This window comes from Danio rerio, chromosome 5, assembly GCF_052040795.2.
Source record: "Danio rerio strain M-AB ecotype USA chromosome 5, GRCz13ab, whole genome shotgun sequence".
In the NCBI taxonomy this organism is placed as follows: Eukaryota; Metazoa; Chordata; class Actinopteri; order Cypriniformes; family Danionidae; genus Danio; species Danio rerio.
The window spans coordinates 63,247,354-63,268,608 of record NC_141025.1 but is presented as its reverse complement, the minus strand read 5'-3'; the positions used below and the strand labels follow the sequence as shown (position 1 = coordinate 63,268,608).

Below are 21,255 nucleotides of genomic sequence, written 5' to 3'. Positions count from 1 at the left end.
ACACGTTTTAGGCACACACAATCTAGGACACACAATCTAGGCAAACCATATATGCTTACGACGGAATAAACAATAGTGTTTACTTTACTTTATTTCACAAATATTGCAATCGAAACGGCCGAATGGGGAGCATTGTTTCCGATCGCCATTCAATATAATAGACTCAACAGTTTTTAATCAGTCATTATAGCTGATCAGTCATTATTATCTGACAATAATATGGCAGATACTCGTTTGCTGGCCTTGCTGAACGATCTAATTTGGACAGGTTTAGTTTATATAATGCATACATTTTTGATGAAGGAATAATAGCAAGTTAATATTGGCAATAATACATTATATGTAATAAAAATATTTTTACATATACATGTAACAAATGTATAACACTATATTAATTTACTCAAGCGATTTAATAGTTTATTTATTTGCTTAACTTTATTAACTTATCTTAACTTTATTTTTTAATTAATGATCTTTTAATTAATGATTTCACACATTTAATACTGTAGTAATTTATAGTAAGCAATAAATTGTTTTAAAACCAAAATTTAGCAATAGGAACAAATTAACTATTAATAATAAAAAAATAATAAGTATAGCCTATATAACAACTGTGACAGATGGTAGTTTATATACAAAAACTTATTATAATCAGATAATCAGTTAAGATAATCAGTTTATAACTATATATATATATATATATATATATATATATATATATATATATATATATATATATATATATATATATATATATATATATATATATATATATATATATATATATATTGTTTAAATGATTAACTATAGTAGGCTAATTTATTTTAAAGTGACATATTATTGTTTGCTTTTTATATTTTACAACAAAGTGATTTTAACCAAGTATGATAATATTAAGATCTTGAATTAATTTATTACACTTAATCCAACATTAGACGGTCTATGATTTCTTTGTGTCTGTGGACACATGAATAAAGTCATAAGTGTCTTTAACCAATTATTTTTATTTAAATAATTTGAGTTCAGAAACTGCAGAGATGTTAAAATGATCATAACGATATAATAATAATAATGACTGAAATGAGAAACCATACTTGTGAAATTCAATAGGTGGCGACCATATATGGTTTGCCTAAATCGTGTGTCCTAGATTGTGTGTGCCTAAAACGTGTGTGCTGCGGGCCTGCAGCTGGATATATCTCATTTCCATTAAACGTCACTTTGATTAACAACCACTAGGTGGCGGTCGATACTAGGATATAGGAGATTACGCTGTGTTGGATTTGTAGGCGTATGCAGTAGGTTGAAACCACACCTTTTCTAACGGCTAATCTCGGAGTTTGAGTGATGGTGACACACACCTGACAGCAGCTAAACCCACACCCCCCATAATGGTGTTAACTGACAAAAAACCACTTCTGGTCTGCTGCTCCTCTTGACTGAAGAACGTGCGTGAGTGTGAATGTTTAAGTTTGCTATTCTTCATAGGGGGATATTAATGGAAAATGCCCACAGGTCTCTGACTGAAAAATACTTTTAGGACTTCATCAAATGGAAAACATACTTAAGGGATAGTTCACCCAAAAACGAAAATTTACTCACTTTTTAGTTATCTTCAACTTGTTCCAAACATTTAAGTTGCTTTAGTTATTTTATTTTTTTGAAGAAAGGTGGAAACCAGTAACCACTGACATCTATAGTAGGAAACACACATTTAAAGGAGTCAGTTGTTTCCAGCTTTCTTAACAATTCCTTCATTTGTTTTCAGCAAAAGAAATAAAGTCAAACAGGTTTGGAACAAGAGAACAGTGAGTACAAACGATGACAGAATTTTCAGTTTTGGGTGAACTGTCTGTCCCTATACAGAGCATAAACAATTTACAAGTTTGGTAAAATAGTTAAAGCTATTTCGTCAGTCCATATAAACAAATATTTCATAAACAAAATTGTTTTAAATTCGCATCCAATTATCCATTTTACAGACCTCTTTTTTCATTCGTTATTATTATTTCAGGATTTTTATGTACTCATATATGCTAGCATATACAACAAAACCTGATAACATTTTCCAAGAGATCTGTCAACAGTATGATTTGTAAAAATGTATTCATATGAATGTTAATTTATAAAAACATATTTTAATTCATTTAAAAAGCAGGTACACTATCAACTTTGAAGGATTCACAAAATTTAGGTTATTTATTTATTTAAAAAGGACTTAAATTAAAATGATATCCCTAATTTTAAACAATGGATTTAAACTATTCATTAATAAAATATATATATATATTTGTCTTGTTTGATTAAAAATTGAGATGTCAATATTTGCAAAAAGTTGGCCAATTAATGAATACAATCATTCATTAATTGTTTATGTATTTATTTGTTGCACATTATTACATTTCACACACACACACACACACGCACGCACGCACGCACGCACGCACGCACACACGCACGCACACACACACACACACACACACACACACAGACACACACACCCACACGTGAATACTTTGATGAATGATTGTATTCATTAATGAATGTTAAAGCCCCCTTTCAATTTTTTTCCTTTTTTAAATATTTCCTAAATAATGTTGAACAGAGCAATGAAGTTTTCACAGTTTGAAAACAGTTTACAATAACTTTCCTAATTACCCTAACCTGCCTTGTTAACCTAATGAACCTAGTTAAGCCTTTAAATGACACTTTGAGTTGAATAGAGGTGTCTTGAAAAAGATCTAGAAACATTATTTTCTGTCATTATGGCAAAGATAAAAGAAATAAGTTATTAAAAATGAGTTAAAATATTGTTTAGAAATGTGTTGAAAAAAATCTCTCCGTTAAACAGAAAATGGGGAAAAATTAAACAGGGGCAAATAATTCAGGGGGGGCTAATAATTCTGACTTCAACTGTACACACACACACACGCATACACACACACACACACACACACACACACACACACACACACACACACACACACAGACACACACACCCACACACACACGTGAATACTTTGATGAATGATTGTATTCATTAATGAATGTTAAAGCCCCCTTTCATTTTTTTTTCCTTTTTTAAATATTTCCTAAATAATGTTGAACAGAGCAATAAAGTTTTCACAGTTTGAAAACAGTTTACAATAACTTTCCTAATTACCCTAACCTGCCTTGTTAACCTAATGAACCTAGTTAAGCCTTTAAATGACACTTTGAGTTGAATAGAGGTGTCTTGAAAAAGATCTAGTAACATTATTTTCTGTCATTATGGCAAAGATAAAAGAAATAAGTTATTAAAAATGAGTTAAAATATTGTTTAGAAATGTGTTGAAAAAAATCTCTCCGTTAAACAGAAAATGGGGAAAAATTAAACTGGGGCAAATAATTCAGGGGGGGCTAATAATTCTGACTTCAACTGTACACACACACACACACACACACACACACACACACACACACACACACACACACACACACACACACACACACACACACACACACACACACACACACACACACACACTTGGACAGCTATCTTTATGGGGACTTCCCTTAGAGACAATGATTGTTAAACTGTGCAACCCATTTATTCAACCCCCCGACCCCTAATCTTTAACCTCAACCCTCATTGAAAATTATGTAATTTTTTTATTTTTAATTTGAGCTGTATACCTAAAAAGGTCTTTTTATACTGTGCCAAATATTTGAGTTATATGTACACACTGCAAAAATGGTTTTCTTGCTTAGATTTTTGGTCTTTTTTCTAGTCAAAATATCTAAAATTTCTTATATCAAGAAGCATTTTCTAGACAAGCAAAACATATTGTCTTGTTTTGAGAAATAAAAATGCCAACATTAAGTCAGTTTTTCCTTAAAACAAGTAAAATAATATGCCAATGGGGTAAGCAAATTAATCTTGTTTTTTTTTTTTTGACGTAAGAATATTTTGCTTACCCCATTGGCAGATTATTTTGCTTGTTTTAAGGAAAAACTCACCTAATTTTGGCATATTATTTCTGAAAACAAGACTATATGTTTTACTTGTCTAGAAAATGCTTCTTGATTTAGGAATTTTAAGATATTTGGACTAGAAACAAGACAAAAAATCTAAGTAAGAAAAGCATTTTTTGCAGTGCATGTACTGTATATGTATTTGTATATGTATATTGTACATTCAATTCAATTCAGCTTTATTTGTATAGCGCTTTTACAATGTAGATTGTGTCAAAGCAGCTTCACATAAATGGTCATTGTAACAAGATAAGGGTAGTTCAGTTTTTAGTGTTTAAGTTCAGTTCAGTTTAGCTCAGTTCAGTGTGGTTTGAAATCATTACCAAGAATCCAAAAACTGAAGAGCAAATTCATCGATGAGTAACTTTTCAGATCCTGAACCATGCAAGCCAGTGGCGGAAAAAAAACTTCACCAATAGGAGAGTGAAGAAAAAAAACTTTGAGAGAACCAGACTCAGTTCGGCACGCCCATTTTAATTTCTCCGCTTGCCAAAAGTCTTGTGCAGAGTACATGTATATTGACAGATAGAATAGGTCTAACTGCTAACTATTTTCCCTATCCTTTATATTTGTGGGAAGAAAAAAGCTCTGTAGGGATAGTTCAACCAAAACTGAAAGTTCTGTCATTTAATATTTCATCAAAATAGCAAAATGTAAATTTATTTGTAAATAGTTATTTGTTTATTTCATAAATAAATTGTGGAGAACTGCAGAGTAATAGGAGAAGCAATGTCTCTCTTGCTGCAATAGTGTTTAAGTGCGGACTTATTCTGATGGTGTTGTGACAAGAAATGGAGTTCACATTACCAGGCTGTCATGATATTATGATACTATGACCATTTATGTGAAGCTGCTTTGACACAATCTACATTGTAAAAGCGCTAAACAAATAAAGCTGAATTGAATTGAATATTATGAGAAATTACTTATAAAGAGAACATGATTGAATTGTGTGCTTTAGTGCACTTAATGTCGCAGTATATACCACATTACAGCACTTCCTCACTGGATTGAGTCTCAATGTAGGATGGTTATCAGATTTACATCGGCTGACCTGATGGACAATGGTGCAAAGTGTAGAGATTAACCCAGAAAAAACAATCCTACATTGTAAAGTCCTTGCATCTGAAGCCCACATTACATTACAGTGCCTTGGGCCGAGAGATTGGCGTCACACCTGTCACTGCTGCACTTTCTCTATGTATTAGTGCACTATAAGGCTACTATAAGCCTATTGTACTTGCTAAGAGCTGATATTATCATTTGAGAGTTCAGGACTTGGAGTGACAGGCTTAAAACGGCAGTTAAAAGAACACAACTGGTGATCCTGATCTCATGCATGATTTGATGCTCCTATTTTCATGATCATTTATTTAACATGGGTTAAAATTAAAACCGAGGATGCTTACACTGTAAAAATATCTGTTTTATAATTAACAGTTTACATATTTTATGTTTCACAATTGTTTTCCATTTATTTATGGTTGAGAATTGCATTATGGGATGTTTTTGGCTCGACTTTTGATGTTGAAAATTCAACTCCTCAGTTTAACAAAGTGGCTTTTATTGACATTTTGAAATAATATAATGTATTATATAGAGAAATAAGTCTTTAAAATAACAGAAAATGTACTGGCATTTCATTACAATGCATTTGCAACATAATAGGCCACCAAACCCGACAATATTTGCACTTAAAACTATAAAAAAAAAACATTAAAAAATATTAAACAAAAACATAAATGTATGAGGAAAAATAAAAACATGAATCACAAAATATGGAAAAATCTGATTAGGATTTTTGCTCCTGATACCAAGTACCCATTCCTTGTCATGGTGATCGGCTGATACCAAATACCAATTTTAATGCTTCAAGCTTTATAATGCATTGAGCACATTTTCCCACTAATGATATTCTAAAAGAATAAATGAAGGATGCTGTATATAATCCCTGACACGTCTCTTATAACAATTTAGCGTGGACATGTCATGGTCAGAACTAGCTTTACAAAAAATAATAGATAAAACAGAAAAAAAAAATGTTGAGGAAAAACAACCAAAGCAATTAGGAAACATTGCAAATGATGGAAAAAGAATTCAACATGTCTCAATGAAGGAAAAGTTTCAAGTGCATATTTGTTGCACGAGAAGTAAAAATGCAAACCTATAAATACTGTACATATTTGTTTATTGGAATAAGAATATTACTAAAAGGTATCTTTAAATATTCAAGTAAAAAAAAAAATCAATTTTTTTTTATTTTATTAAAGTGTTTAGCCAGGTTTTTGTGATCTTGCAATATTGTCAAAAACACAGAAATTTTAGTTCTTATATACGTAAAAGGCCTAAATACATGCAAGGCCATTCCAATAATTTCCTCTCCAGCTAGCATGTCTGGTTCCTCTGGGTTTAAACTTTTAAGCAAACACCTGCTATCAGTTCATGAGATCGGCCAGGAGTGCGTTTCCCAAGCAACGACGTTAGGCCCGGCTCCAATCAGAAGCTAGGCTCACCTTGGTCCCATTAGATAACAATTTTTTTTGCGATGCGTTTCATAACTGAGAAAGCAGCATAAGATGTGACCGTGAGCTTCATAAACATGTTTTGGCAAGCTAGAATCATTTACAACCTTGAATAAAGTATTCTGTTTTAATAATTTTAAACAATTCAGGCTGCAAAAGATGAAAGAGAAAATTTTTCAGCATAGAGCGCAGGTTTCTGTGCGCATCACGCGTCTGAGTGTGCATTACCAAATGCACTTCCCTTTAATATCATTTTATGCAGTCGTAATTCATACAATAGAAAGTCTTTAAAAAAAAACAAACAGTTCAGCAGCACTGAGTTGGATAATCGGGAGATGTATCGGGCCCGCTTAAACATAAAAAATGATGGTATTTTTCGCATGGAATGAGCAAATATTAAGTTCACTATCTGTTAATGGCGCACAGAAACGGACAAATCACAGGCAGTTTCAGTAGTAAAGTTCATGCAAAGTGCAACATACAAAATTCAAACACGAGTGCAAAGCACTTTGTTGCAGTTTGTGACGTGTCCAAAACATCAACATTTCGACACATATCCACACTTAATCTTGCTTTTGCTTTGCGCTCTTTAAACGCGTGCTCTTCTCTTGACGCACGGTGCTGTGTCCCTCAACTGTATAAACAATATCGAGAGGTTAGTAATTGAACTCATTTCAATATCACTTACTCGATTAATTAATTACGAAAGCCGTGTAACGTGCTGTCGATTGACGTGTTGTCCTTTTTTCTCTTTAAATCTCTCAATTATCATATGTGATCTGCTCTGTTATTGGAATTTTTATACTGATACGGGAAAAATGTCAAAATCATACACAAGATATCTTAAACTGTTACTGTAAATGAACTGACCCTATTCTGGGCCAAAGTTTGCTTTTATTCTGGCCCAGTTCCAGCCCACACCGGACACTTACATCTGGACCACATACTGAATAGAATGATGGCTCTAGGGTGGTCTGCTCCTGTTTGTCAGATCTGGGCCACAAATAAACCAAAGCAATACCACATATTAGCCAGAATTTAACCAATATGAACCAGAACTGACCCTTTTCTGGGCCACAGTTTGTTTTTATTCTGGCCCAGATCTGGCCTACACTTTACACTTGCTGGGTGTGACAAAGTACAAAAATCTCAGCATGCATTGCAGTATGAATACATTCTATAACTTATTGATGTTACAGTTTTTATTATCAAGCCAAAGAAAATTTGGACACCTCTACCTCTACACGTGAACGCACAAAACGAGGGGAAGGGCTAAGGGAAAGGGCTAAGGGGTAGAATAGGGTAGAGCTGAAGATCTTTGCCCGAACCCGACAGGACCTGATGAGCTTAATTTCTATGATTTTAGACAGGGTCGGGTCGGGCTGAGCTTGGGCTTGCGCAGTAAATGAACAGTCATGTGATGCATTTCGATTAGCACGAGAAAGAAATCAAATTGTTTGGTACATTAACAGAAAAACATTAAAACCCATGCCTGCAAAGGTCAAATAAATGATGACGGAGATATCAAAAAGAGTGAATTTTAACTGTGGTGAGGCCAGCCTCCAGTTTAAAAAGAACGATCATTTTAGCCACCGAGAGATTTTTTCGGTTGCTCATACACTGCATATTACAGTAGAGCACTAAACAGCAATGTAAAGCAAGCTGACAAGGAAGATTACATGGTCACTCGCTACATTGAAATGCTGTAATGGAAAATGAAATGGATGTTCTTGGCTGGTGGAAAATGAACAAATAATCCTACCCAAAACTTGCACAATTAGCGAGATCAGTGTGCATCCCATCCAGTAGCAGCAGCAGTGAAAGGGTGTTCAGTGCTGCTCAGTGAGCGCAGGACTGCGATAAAGCCATCTACAGTGGATTCAATAATGTTCCTTCTCAAAACACGTAGCCTACTCTTGCTGAGTAAAGGATTTTCAAATTATAACTAAATATTAAATAAACCATAAATCATAGACAAAGTAGACCCATATAGGCTAATGTTGGCATTATTATTTTAATATTCAGCTTCACTGTCACCTTAATGCTAGATATGAAGTTAAGAAGAGAAGTGGCGAAAGAAATCCCGCATTAATTAATTTTCTTAATTTTGTTAATGACAAATACGAAAAAAAAGTAAATTTATGATTAATTTTAATTTCATTTGTTTAAAAAGGCTTATTTTTATTGGTGTGTTGTTGGCCAATTTAAAGATGTACTTAGGCCTATTTGGAGTGCTGAGATGTTACAGAGGACTTATTTTAGAATGTTAGAACAGGGTATATGCAGAGCTAGTGTTTCTTCCCATACTGATAAACTTAAGGTGATCATGGATTTAAAAAAAAAAACAGACCTTAAACGCCCCGATTTTATAATGGCATACAATTCACCGGAAGCATTTGACCCAGGTTTCAGACTCTAGCAGCTCTGGTGGCTGCATCGACTCTGGCAGCTCTGGCGACGGTGTCGACTCTGGCAGCTCTGGCAGCTCTGGCAGCTCTGGCGACAGTGTCGACTCTGGCAGCGGCATCGACTCTGGCAGCTCTGGCGGCAGCATTAACTCTGGGCCATCTTGTGAGCTGGTGGACTGGAGGCGGCCATCTTGTGAGCTGGCTGATGTGCCGTAGACTGGAGTGTTAGTGATGTCAGCATTAACGTCTCCGTGGGGTGTACAGCGAGCCCTGTTGTCAGCAGACACATGATTTTAATTCCCGTTGGATCCATTGTTTGGCCGAGTCTTCTGTAACACAGGAAGGGACAGAGACAACTGAGGTTTGGATCCACATGCAGGTTTATTCGAATAGTCAGGCAAGCAATGGTCAATACGGGTGCAAACAAGTGTATAAAGGCAATCCAGAAATGTAGTCAAAATAACAGGCGAGAGGTTGGAAGGCAGGCGGCAGACTGAGAAGAAAAAAGGTAAACAAGGCTAAGGTCAAAACACGGGAAAACAAGACAAGGTTAACATGTTGTAATGTCACTAAGACTCGGCAATGGAAGTGAGTGTGTGTGCTGCTTAAATAGTGTTTGTAATCAGTGTTTGACAATCCTTAGGGGGTGTGAGTGTAATCAGTGAGTGTAATGTGTGAGCGGAGTGCATGTATGAAAATGTAGTCTATGTATGGCGGATTTGTATTCCATGAGTTATTGTGTGTGAGATCCAGTGATCTATGAAGTACGATCGCTGGTGATCATGACAAGTCACCTGGCTAATCCTTAAAAAAAACCTATGTGTTTCTGCAAAGAGCTGCCTTCATCTTTTGTATTATAACAGTCTATTGTATTATTTCAATAGATTTTTATTTAATTTGAGTTGTTTTTAATATTATGGATGTTTGTGGGCTAATATGTTATTTACCTTCTGTTAACCTTTAAATTCGTGTTTGGCAGAGTTTACAAGAGATAATGTTGGCATTTAACACTCTATCTATAATGCACCTGAGCTGTTTCTAGTTTTTACTTTGTTGTCTTTTTATCATTCAGATAACAAGAAGAAGCATCAATGGTGGAGAAGTCGGAGGATTAAGCAGCTGCAGGTGTTGTTCAGATGGTGGATGATCCTGGACTGCTGACTCGGCAGGACCTAGCAGAGATGTTTATTAAGAATTTAGAGTTCAAATGCAAATGACACAAGGTCTAGATGGAGCAGGAGACAGCCTGCCAGGTGCTATGCTGGAAAGTCTTGCAACATCAATTCAATCTTCTAAGTTTTTCTTGGCTGATTCTGATTTATGATTTTTTTGGTAAGTGTGACCTACTGTATGGATTTTTTTAGCAGATTTTCTATAATTGACAGCATATACAAACATATATCTAATTTTTTTTCATGATATAAATGACAATTTTCCGGAACATCATGAAAAAAAAAGCAAATCGTGTAATTTTAATTTGTTTATAACCTATTTAAAAAAAATTCAAAGGTAAGCAAAAATATATGTATTTTATATAAACAAAAATCTCTATCATTTTACTATTACTATTTTACTATAGGTTATAGAGACTTATTTTCTTATTTTGTTTTATCTGATTTTGATAAAACAGACTTTAATGTCATGTTTGCTCTCTTTTAAACACACATTTGACTGATATTCTTTCATTATTTTTCCTTTCGGCTCAGTCCCTTTATTTATCTGGGATCGCCACAACAATTGACTGAGTAATTGGCAGTTCATTCCACTGTGGCAACCCCTAATAAATCAGGGACTAATCCAAAAAAAAAAAAAAGCGAGTGACTTAGCAGGTCACCAGCTAAATGTAGTATCCTGAACAAAGGAGCAGAGAGGTCAGTGCGTGTGCAGGGAATCATTCTGTGTGGAGGACTTCGATGACAACACAAACACTCAATACACAAATACACCTCATTTAACATGTACCATAAACATAGACCACCATTTTGGAAAGACACTATACCGTTTAAACCAACAGTTATTGTAAAAAGCACTATACACTTAAACCTGAATTGAATTAATCAGCAGATCAGCATGCTTTCTAAAGAGGCAGCTCTGCTCTGTACCTGACAAATGAGGGGTCCCAGCCAGTGCTGCAGTATTTCACCATGCACTGAATTTTCTTCTATAAGCTAAATGGGTTCAGAATTTCTCTTTTGGGGGGTAGATTTAATAATGCAATGCACTGATGGGCATCGATGCAAATTAAAAACACAGCAGGGCTCATTATGGATACATACCCCTGAATACATTTCTGGAGAGCGCAAAATACATCCTAGGATGTATGTTTTTTTGCAAATCTACCAGAGGCCGCTGTGTATGCTTTTTGAGATTTCAAATTTCTCTTGTGAGTGCTATAATTCAGCAGAGGCAGCTGTTGACTGACTGACTGACAGACCGACAGACCGACAAATACCCCCACCCACCCCATTCCCTAAATCCAGCCGATAGTGTTTTCCAACACAAAAGAAAAAGAAAAGTAGTGTAATTTTTCCTTGTTTTCAGATCTTACCACTATCTCACCCTGTTATTTACATGTTTATTTTCTTTTCTTTAATTATTCACCAGACTCAAACCCTGTTGTCACAGTTAACTTTGCTCTGCATCTCATGTCCACTAACGTGAGCAGCGAGCCACTGGTGTAACAGTGGAAAAGCCGTCCACATGGACATAAACCGATGCAATCTCACGGCAATTTGTAACTTTTTTATTTAGTGGCTAATTCTTATGAATTCAGACAATCTAATTTAACAATTTAGTATGATTTGCTCATCACCCAGTGACACTTGGGTTTAGGTATGGGGTTGGGTGCCACACCTTTTTAAAATCGTACATATTCATACGACTGAATTCGAATTCATACGAATTAGCCACTAAACTGACAATACATAAATACTTATGTTTTCTTGTGAGATCAACTGATTCCTGGCCAGTCAATCACTCCACATATATGGTTATTTACGTTTAAGTTTTATTAAATCAAAAATATGCATTCATATCATTATTATAATATGAATTATAAAGGTATGCTTTATATAATTAAATCATTTTATTGTTAATGTAAAGGGAAACTGATGAATCTATGCTGAGATAAGTGAAGTCATAAAGTACACGGCCATTCCATTTAAAGAAGTACCCGACGTGTGTCCTCGTAACCTCGGAAGTTCATTCTTCTATGTCTGAACTTGTTAGGTCTGAATTTTCAAGGTCGCAAGTCTGTACTTTGTGTACTTTGTTTGAGAAACCACATTAAAACCAGTAGAACATACATTTTTAATAATAAATGTCTGACACGAGGGTCTCCATGTAGAACCATGAACATCCACAAAAACGTTCTTGTTAAAAATGTTCATCAAATGATTTTTTCCTCCTCTTTTAAAAACTATTGACTGAAAGGTTCTTTGTGGAACCCAGAATGGTTCTTCTGTGTCATTGCTGTAAAACTCAATTTTTACAACCTAAATTTTTAAAAGTGTGTTACTAGAACTGCCATCATCAGTTTCTTAAACTATATATTTAAATTATTTCCCTATTTTTTTATTTTTATTATGAGCACTCTTATTTGCCACTGATCCATATTTATATTCTGATCTCCATAAACAATAATGGGAAAGCAGCACAATCTAAAATCTCTCTAATCCAAACCACACTCCATTAAAACTGATAACCATTAGCATGCCATGGAAAATCAGTTTACAGAGTATGCAGAGCATTATAGCACTTGTTTGTCTAAATCTTCTCAGTGGCTTTGCTCATCCTCTTACAGCATTATCATAAGATGAATATACTCATCATTATGATGACCATCACTTTATTGCTTTGAATGTTTCCTCTGTGGGGAACGTTTCGGATTTCTGATAGTTAAACACTAGCCTGTTGTACAGCATGTTCTGTTTTCTAGACTAATTGGCATTAATATTCAGGAACGAGTCGACTTCCAAAACCTCAACTCTTTTTATTACTTTGCTCTGTAAATGCAATGAAATACTAGCCATCTACAAGACAATCTTCCTATAGTGTAGTAATGAAGTCATAAAAGATGGTTTGTAAAAAAATGGGGTTGCATCTGGTCCATATATTAATCAATTATTGAAGTTGGATAAAATGACAATTATCGACTTGGCTGAAGCTTCCATCAAGGCTGAATCAATATTGAGTAAATGCCGATGGCCAAAGCCTGCCTTACCTATATAGACAGGAAACATAGGAGACCTCGGCATAATGGGAAAAACACCATAAAATGTGAAGATAATGGCCTCTCGTCATGCTAAACATGCTATTATTTTAAGCGTCAGTGCGTCAGATGTTTCCATACTCAAAGATTGAGCTGTAAATCAGAAACCGATTCAACCGGTTTGCCTTTGGAAAATGTTATCACTTTACCCAGCAAGCTCTGCCCAAAATCTTATGTCAGAATTTGAAAAAGACGATGTTGAAGTTACCATTGGATCTGAATAGTGGAATCTGAATTGGGGAGTTCATACAACAGCTAAAACGAAAAGAAAACATTTAATGTATTTTAGCCATTCAGTTTTATAACAATGGCACTTAAGAGGCTAAAAACACATTTTTAAAGATAATTATCAAAGATTTGTGGTGTTACTTTGCAAAGTGATATTGTACATTTTATTTATGTAGATCCATGATTGTTTTGACATTGTTGATGCCTATACAAATTTTTCAAAAAGCAAAGAAAAAAACTTTTCTGTTTATTACATAGTTTTAACTGTAAACTCTGAGTTTGAAATGAATTTGTTACATGATAGTTGAAGTTTGCACTTGTTTTCCAATCAAAAAAATGCTTTCCAGAATAATTTACTTGCGAAGAATTATATTTTTCACTTAATATTGGTATACATGTTTTCTTGAATTAGCAGATTTTGTTATTTTGTTACTGTTTAGCCCATTGCAATTATAGTAAATACACTTATTTATTTTTTTTTAATGTTGCTAAATGTGTTCTTAGAGTTTTTACATTTTTTTTAACCATGAAAAATCTAAAACCTTAAAACATTTTATAAGAAATTTCAAGAAATTTACACTGGATATACAAAGCCAACAACTTAATTTTACTTCGGATCTAAAGGAAGCAAGATTTAAGGCCACGCTGCAGCTTTTTTTTTTTTCTATATTGTGACACAGTTCCTTTAGAAAAACAGAATATTAAATCAGAAAAACAGTGGCCATGGCTTGTTTTTTCTACTGAGAGCTGAATGGATGTCATAAAAATAGTCATTTTATTCAGAAAGATTAGGAAAAGGGTTTAGGTAGACATATTACTACCAAACAGACACCTCCTGCTCACGATTTCTGTTTGTTGTCAAAACTGACAGTTAAAGGGGCGGGGTTAAGTATGTTGACCCTGCCCAACATCTGAGAATTTAACTGAAAAACAAGAAATAAAAACAAGATGTGCATTTTCAGATTTCAATTGAAGATTACAAGTGCAAACTCTTTTTTTAATGACATGCACAGTTGAATTGTTCACCTCAAAACTGGCAATGTGAGGTAACAAAATCATATGGCTAGTTTCGATTTCATTTGTACTTTAAACAGATAAATTAATCTATAATTTTTAAGCTTTTTGATTTTCTTTTTTTCTGTTGAACATTAAATAAGATATTTGCTTATCTTATGACAGCTTAAAACCTGTGACCATTAACTTTCATAGTAGGAAAAGCATGGACATACAGTACTTCTAAAAAAACAGTACATTTTTTTTTACAGTATGTCATGATGAGATTCGACTAAAATAAAACCATTTGTAAATGTGTACTGGTTAGTTTTTACCCATGAAATAAAAAGAATGGTATTTGATGTTGTCACTGTTTGATTTAGTGATCCTGCATATTGAACAGCATACGACAGACAAACATTTTGATTTTGGACAAGTTGCCTGCACAAGTTGGACAAGTTGCCTGCATTTAAGCTTTGCATCTACACAAAAATAGACAGATACACAAATTTGAACCCGTTCTACATGCTTATATTATATTATATTATATTATATTATATTATATTATATTATATTATATTATATTATACATTACATTTTAGATACAGCTAATGATGTAACAGTACAATCCAAATTTTTTTTTATGTTGTAGATTATTCCAGTTCCTAATCCTAACCTAGTCCAGTTCCAATTACAACAAAACATGTAATCTTTGTTCAGTAGTGAAGGTTAATATCTAAATAAATGAATTAATCCAAAACATAGTTGCGCGGCCTTGATCTGAACAGTCTTTTGATACATTCGTCTCTACTTGCACCCCTGTCTAATCCAATAACCCCTACACCGCAGCATCTGCTTTGATCCCCAGTCGATGGGGAATCACATCCAATGTAACTGATACAATAATATAATATAATCAGCGGCGGGACGGCGATCAGGATCTAAGAAGAGAACTCTGGTCCACCTCCTGTGTTTTCAGACTCTGGCATTTTCAAATGTGATTCATGATAATGGGTCTCGTTTAAAGCCATGCCGTTGCTTGTCAGCTGCTGGAAATGCTGTTATGACCTTACATGTGTAATGTCCACTGGAACAAAGAGATCTGTCCAGTGGAGGGGGGAAATAGTAAATTAAGAATTCCTCTGACGGAGCACTGTCTCATTCCTAAGGGCATTCATGGATCCTGTCGTCCCACTGATTCGGTTATAAACTGTTTAAGGAGGGCTTGAACTTGTTATTCAATTCAACCTCAAAAGGGCATTTGTGCTCTGGCACAAGACAGACACCTGTGAGACACAGCAATCAACAAAGTCGAACGTTTTGTTCCTCCTAATGCAGACGCACACACGAAAAGGGCAAAAAGCAAGTCGAAAACATGATGTGTGTTTACTGTAATGAAAAATCTGTACAAATTCATTCATTCATTCATTCTTTTTCTTTTCAGCTTAGTCCCTTTATTAATCAGGGGTCGCCACAGTGGAATGAGCCACCGACTTATCTGATATATTGTGCAGCCCTAGCATCAAGATTTCAGGAGGAATAAGGGAGCGAGGACTAAAATGCAGTTTATTAGAAAAAACAAAAAGACAACAAAAACTACCCAGAGGGGTAAAACATTATCGAAACTAACAAACAAACTTGACTGGGCAGGCTGGCAGGGATTAAGGCTTGACAACACAGGAAACTAGACAACAATGTTTGTACAACAACAAGCTGGCACAGAACAGCAGACAATTAGAGACTAAAAAGGAGATTGATTGATTTTGATTGATTAACAGACAGGTGAACATAATAAACAAATAATGGTAGAGATGTGAACTTACACTGGTCTTACGATTTGGTTCGTTTATGATTATCATGCCATCGATTTGGTTCAATTCGATATCAGGGTGCATTGACAATGCTTTCTGTACACGGTTTTATATTTTTCTTCACAGCACAACAATTCTAGTATTAAAATGTATAAATACATTATATTTAAATTAGGGCTGTCAAAATTAGCGCGTTAACGCACATAATTAATTTGAAATATTTAATGTGTAAAAAAAAAAGTAACGCAAATAACGCAGTTGCAGTTTTTTTTCTATTTCCTGTTGTGGCCAATGTGTTTTCAGGGCCGACGCGTCCACAGAGGCGACCTAGGTTGCTGCCTTGGGCAGCAGAGTAGCGAGCAAACCCCCCGCATTCATCCGCTACACCCACCCCCTCCCTCACGGTCCTTGGCCCTTCCATATTGAAACAAGGAGCCTGACATGGAGAGATCCATTTGCAGTATATTTAATAGACACAGTTCAATCACAATCATACAATACGCACTATGTGCGAACTCACATCAACAGTATGCAATAAGGGTCAAAGGGCTGGCGGCTGACAGACACAGAGTGATATACCAGGCATGGATCAGTGGCAGGCAGCGTGGTTCAGAGTCTCAATATCAGGCGTGAATCAAGGGCAGGCGGCGTGGTTCAGAGTCCAGATACAAGCAAGGTTCGGGGTAGGCAGAAGGCAACTCAGAGTCAGAAACAGGCTAGGGTAATGCACAGGAGATCAGGAAATATCGCTCAGAGATGTTAGCCATGGCAGAACCAGACTTCGCACTGAACTAGTGTGTGAGCGTAGCTTATAACAGGTAGCGTGGGTCGTTAACGGGATTGGACTCAGGTGTGTGCGCTTATCAGTTTAAGTGGATGATGTAATGCTAAAAGTCCGGAGATGGTGGCCTCTGCTGGCCAGCGAGTCGGTGACACATATGAATAAAACGGCGTGATTGCCATTTGCCTAGAGTGCCAGTTCAGCTTGCTCTGGCCCTGTGTGTGTTAAACGTGCAACAACAATATGGCGTTTCTCCAGGGTTTCATGCAATTTCGGGTGTTTCATTGTTAATATTTAGACTTCAACTGCAGTTCAGCAGTTCACTTTCATTCAACATATTTTCATTGAGGATGTTTTAATTGAATTTTATACCGCATGGCGAACGGAAAGAAAAACCTCTGCATTTCGAGACTCGCGTGGTCATTTAAGAAAATCACAAAAATCGCTGTTTACATGATCGACTCTTGATCAGTATTTTCTTAATCATCAAAGCTGAGTAATGGTGTCCATGTGAATGAAAGTGCCAGATAAATTTACACGCTGTCAAAAAATTTTTTCTGCCCTTAAGCTGCGTCCCTCAAATGTTTCATTAAGTTTGACGTGTTTACCCCCTTTTGTAAAGCGTCTGCTTCACGTTCCTCTGTCAGAATCCTTGCTTGTTAAATACAGCCATAATTTAGAAAGCTTAGTTTAAGCAAATTTGATGAACGTGATCATGCATGTTAATGAATCTGAAGAGATCCCTCTCGCTCACCGGTACTGCGCACATTCTTTGTGTGTGTGTGTGTGCTGTGTGTATGTTTGTAGTCCACTTAGAATCCAACATGGAAAGCATTTTTGTTTGTTATTGTCATGGATTGTTTTGAAATTTAAATGGCACTTACATGCCTGTGTTATTACTTTAGTAATAAATACGGCATTTCGTGATTATTTATGATTAATCATGATTAATTACGTTTCGTGATTAATCATGATTAATTACAAAAAAAGTGTAATTAATCACTTTAATTTTTTTAATCATTTGACAGCCCTAATTTAAATGTAAATATTAGGGTGATGCAGTGGTGCAGCAGGTAGTACTGTTGCCTCACAGCAAGAAGGTCACTGGGTAGCTGGTTCGAACCTCGGCTCGGCTCAGTTGGCGTTTCTGTGAGGAGTTTGCATGTTCTGCGTTCACGTGGGTTTCCTCCTGGTGCTCTGGTTTCCCCCACAGTCCAAAGATATATGGTACAGGTGAATTGGGTAGGCTAAATTGTCCGTAGAGTATGAGTGTGTGTATGAATGAGTGTGTGGATGTTTCCCAGGGATGGGTTGCGGCTGGAAGGGCATCCGCTGCGTAAAAACGTGCTGGATAAGTTGGCGGTTTATTCCGCTGTGGCGACCCCAGATTAATAAAGGGACTAAGCCGACAAGAAAATGAATGAATGAATAAATTTAAATATTATTTGTAATACAATTTTGTCCTTTAATACAAACAGTAATATATGTAAACTGTATCTTAAAAAGTCAATTACATGCACATAACTACATGAGCATTTATAGCAAGGCTGTTTAAGGAAACTAAAATCAGGTTGTATTTAAGGACTCACCAAAGTTATTTGTTAAAAAATTATTTTTTAATTCCTGAAGTAAATTAAAAATGACATATTTGGCAAACAGTATGTTTTGATGATGTGTCAAGAGCAACATGTAAGACAGAGACACAGCTCAGTCATACAGGCTTGCTTTCAGCATGCAGAAAAATCAGACCCTTGCTAACAGATCATGCTGCACACCTTGTCTGGTCATTTCTGGACTACTGTAATGATCTTTTGGCTACCTTCTTATACCATTAAACCTCTAAAGATTATGTAAACCATGCATGTTGTTTGGTCTTAAATAAACTCAAGAAAGTCCATGTCACATCTCACTTTATCATTCCACATTGCTTACAGGTCGAGGCTTGTATCAAGTTCAAAACATTGATGCCTGTTTACAGAACAGCTACTTGCACTGCATTCTCTTACCTGCTGCTGAAAGTCTACAATCCCTCCAGGAGCCTCTGGTCGATAAGTGAGCACCGCATTATGGTTCTGTCAGAGGCTGTAAGTCTCTTTCCAAAACCTTCTCATTTAATGTTCCTTGGCTGGTGGAATGATCTTACAACTCCCACACGAATTGCTGATTCCCTGGTATCATTCAAACGACAACTAAAAACTCAACCCTTCCATGATCACCTAAGCACTAAAAAAACTCCCCTCTCCTTACTCTAGCTATTAATTTCCTGAGCATTGACAATTCCACTATATATTTATTGCTACTTTTGTGTATTGCCTTTTCTTGTTGAATCGCTGAATGGCAAAAGTTGCTTTGCACAAAAGTGTCTGCTATATGACTAAATGTAAATTAAGTGCTTTTTAAGGCTTTAATTCAATTAATGTGTATTAATTGATTTATTTATTATATGTTAATGCTTTAATTCATGTTTATTTCTATAGCGCTTTTACAATGTAGATTGCGTCAAAGCAGCTTAACATAGAAGTCATAGTAAATTCAAACTGTGTCAGTCCAGTTTTTAAAGTTGAAGTTCAGTTTAGTTGAGTTCAGTGTGGTTTAAATTTCACTGCTAAAAGTCCAAACACTGAAGAGCAAGTCCATCGATGTGCAGCTCCACAAGTCCCTAACCAAACAAGCCAGTGGCAACAGTGGCGAGGAGCAAAACTTCCTCAATTGACGAAGTGAAGGAAAAAGCCTTGAGAGAAACCAGGCTCAGTTGGGCATGACCATTTCTCCTCTGGCTTAACTTCTTGTGCAGAGCAGCAGTCCAGGCACCAGGGGACAATGCTGGATGTTTATTGTGGAGAGCTGCAGGTGTGAGTAGGTCACCGGCAGGAGATCAGGCTGGCCTACGGGATCCATGCTGAGACCAGTCTGTCACTGGGGTCTTTAATGAATCAGTCTCATGCTCTCCACTCCTCCATGACCGCCACAGCATCAGCTCATGATACGGCCTGGTCCAGAATTATGGAGACCTCTCGAAGTCCTTTATGGTTCATCATTTCTTCACAAGACTTAGATCACATCAATGGTGCTGCACAGTCTTTAGATGCCTTGGGATAAGTATCCCCAGGTGGAAATAGAGAACAAGGAAAACAAATTAGCCTAGCTGCTGTTTATAGTTTATTTGAACAAGAGATATTAAATGTCAATGCAAAAATATGTGCTATGAATAAAAATAGCAGTTATATAAACAAACATGTAAAGCATAGGAGTGTTTCTAATAAAATATCCAGTGTACTAAGACAGGAGGACTGTATCCTACAGATGGTTTGTCAAGCCCACTCACCTGCATTGAGCACACTCATGCATCGTGCTGTTGTGTGGTGCAATGTGAATATGCTTAGCTAAAAAGACAGGTCTTTAATCTAGTTTTGAATTAAGAGAGTGTGTCTGAGCCTCAGACATTATCAGGGAGGCTATTTCAGAGTTTAGGAGCCATAAATGAGAAGGCTCAACCTCTGTTAGTGACTTTGCTTTTTCTGGGTACTACCAGAAGCCCTGAGTTTTGAAATCTGAAAGAGCAGGTTGGATTGTAGGGAGACAGACAGAAGTTTGGTTAGATAAACAGGCGATAGATTATTAGATTATTATATATTATAGATTATTTAAAGCTTCATATGTGAGAAGAAAAACTTTTGTTTTCAAGTATTGTTGGTTTATTTAAAAGTACACAAGTTGCACGTCTTATGTATTTTATATTCTATACCCTTTTACTTAATGAGCACTGTGCTGCATCCGACAGATTACTCTATTATGTTTTTCTCTTCTTCTTCATTCTTTTATATCACATTTTACCTGTTATTCTTGTTTATGTAAAGCTCTTTGAATTGCCACTGTGCATGAAATGTGCTTTATAAATAAACTTGCCTTGCCATGCCTATAGTCTTTAACGCAGCACTATTCTTTTTTTTTCAGTTTGGTCTGCCTTGCATTCTCAGAACAAAAAATTGTGACTGGCCCCTTAGTAAGGTTGGGTACACCAATAGCTGTGACCATGCCTTTTCAGTGCTATTCTTCACTTTGTGTGTGTTTAGTAAATACTGTGAGTACTGTTTTAATTCCAAAAATACAGTTTGCATGGTGAACGTTATTATAGGAAATCTCACCCTTAATGTTTTTAAGCCGTATGATAAAAATGACTGGTATAACAGCCACAAGCAATCGTTTGCTGCCAATTTCCATTATCATC

At 35.7% G+C, this 21,255-nt stretch overlaps 1 long non-coding RNA gene across 1 annotated transcript; it reads left to right on the top strand.

Annotated features, from left to right (window-relative positions):
* The first annotated feature begins 1,285 nt into the window (after window positions 1-1,285).
* LOC141385628 (uncharacterized) lies at window positions 1,286-20,951 on the top strand. Its single transcript, XR_015491888.1, has 3 exons — window positions 1,286-1,448; window positions 10,017-10,276; window positions 18,962-20,951. It is a non-coding gene; the product is annotated as an uncharacterized LOC141385628 (long non-coding RNA).
* The last annotated feature ends 304 nt before the right edge of the window (window positions 20,952-21,255 follow it).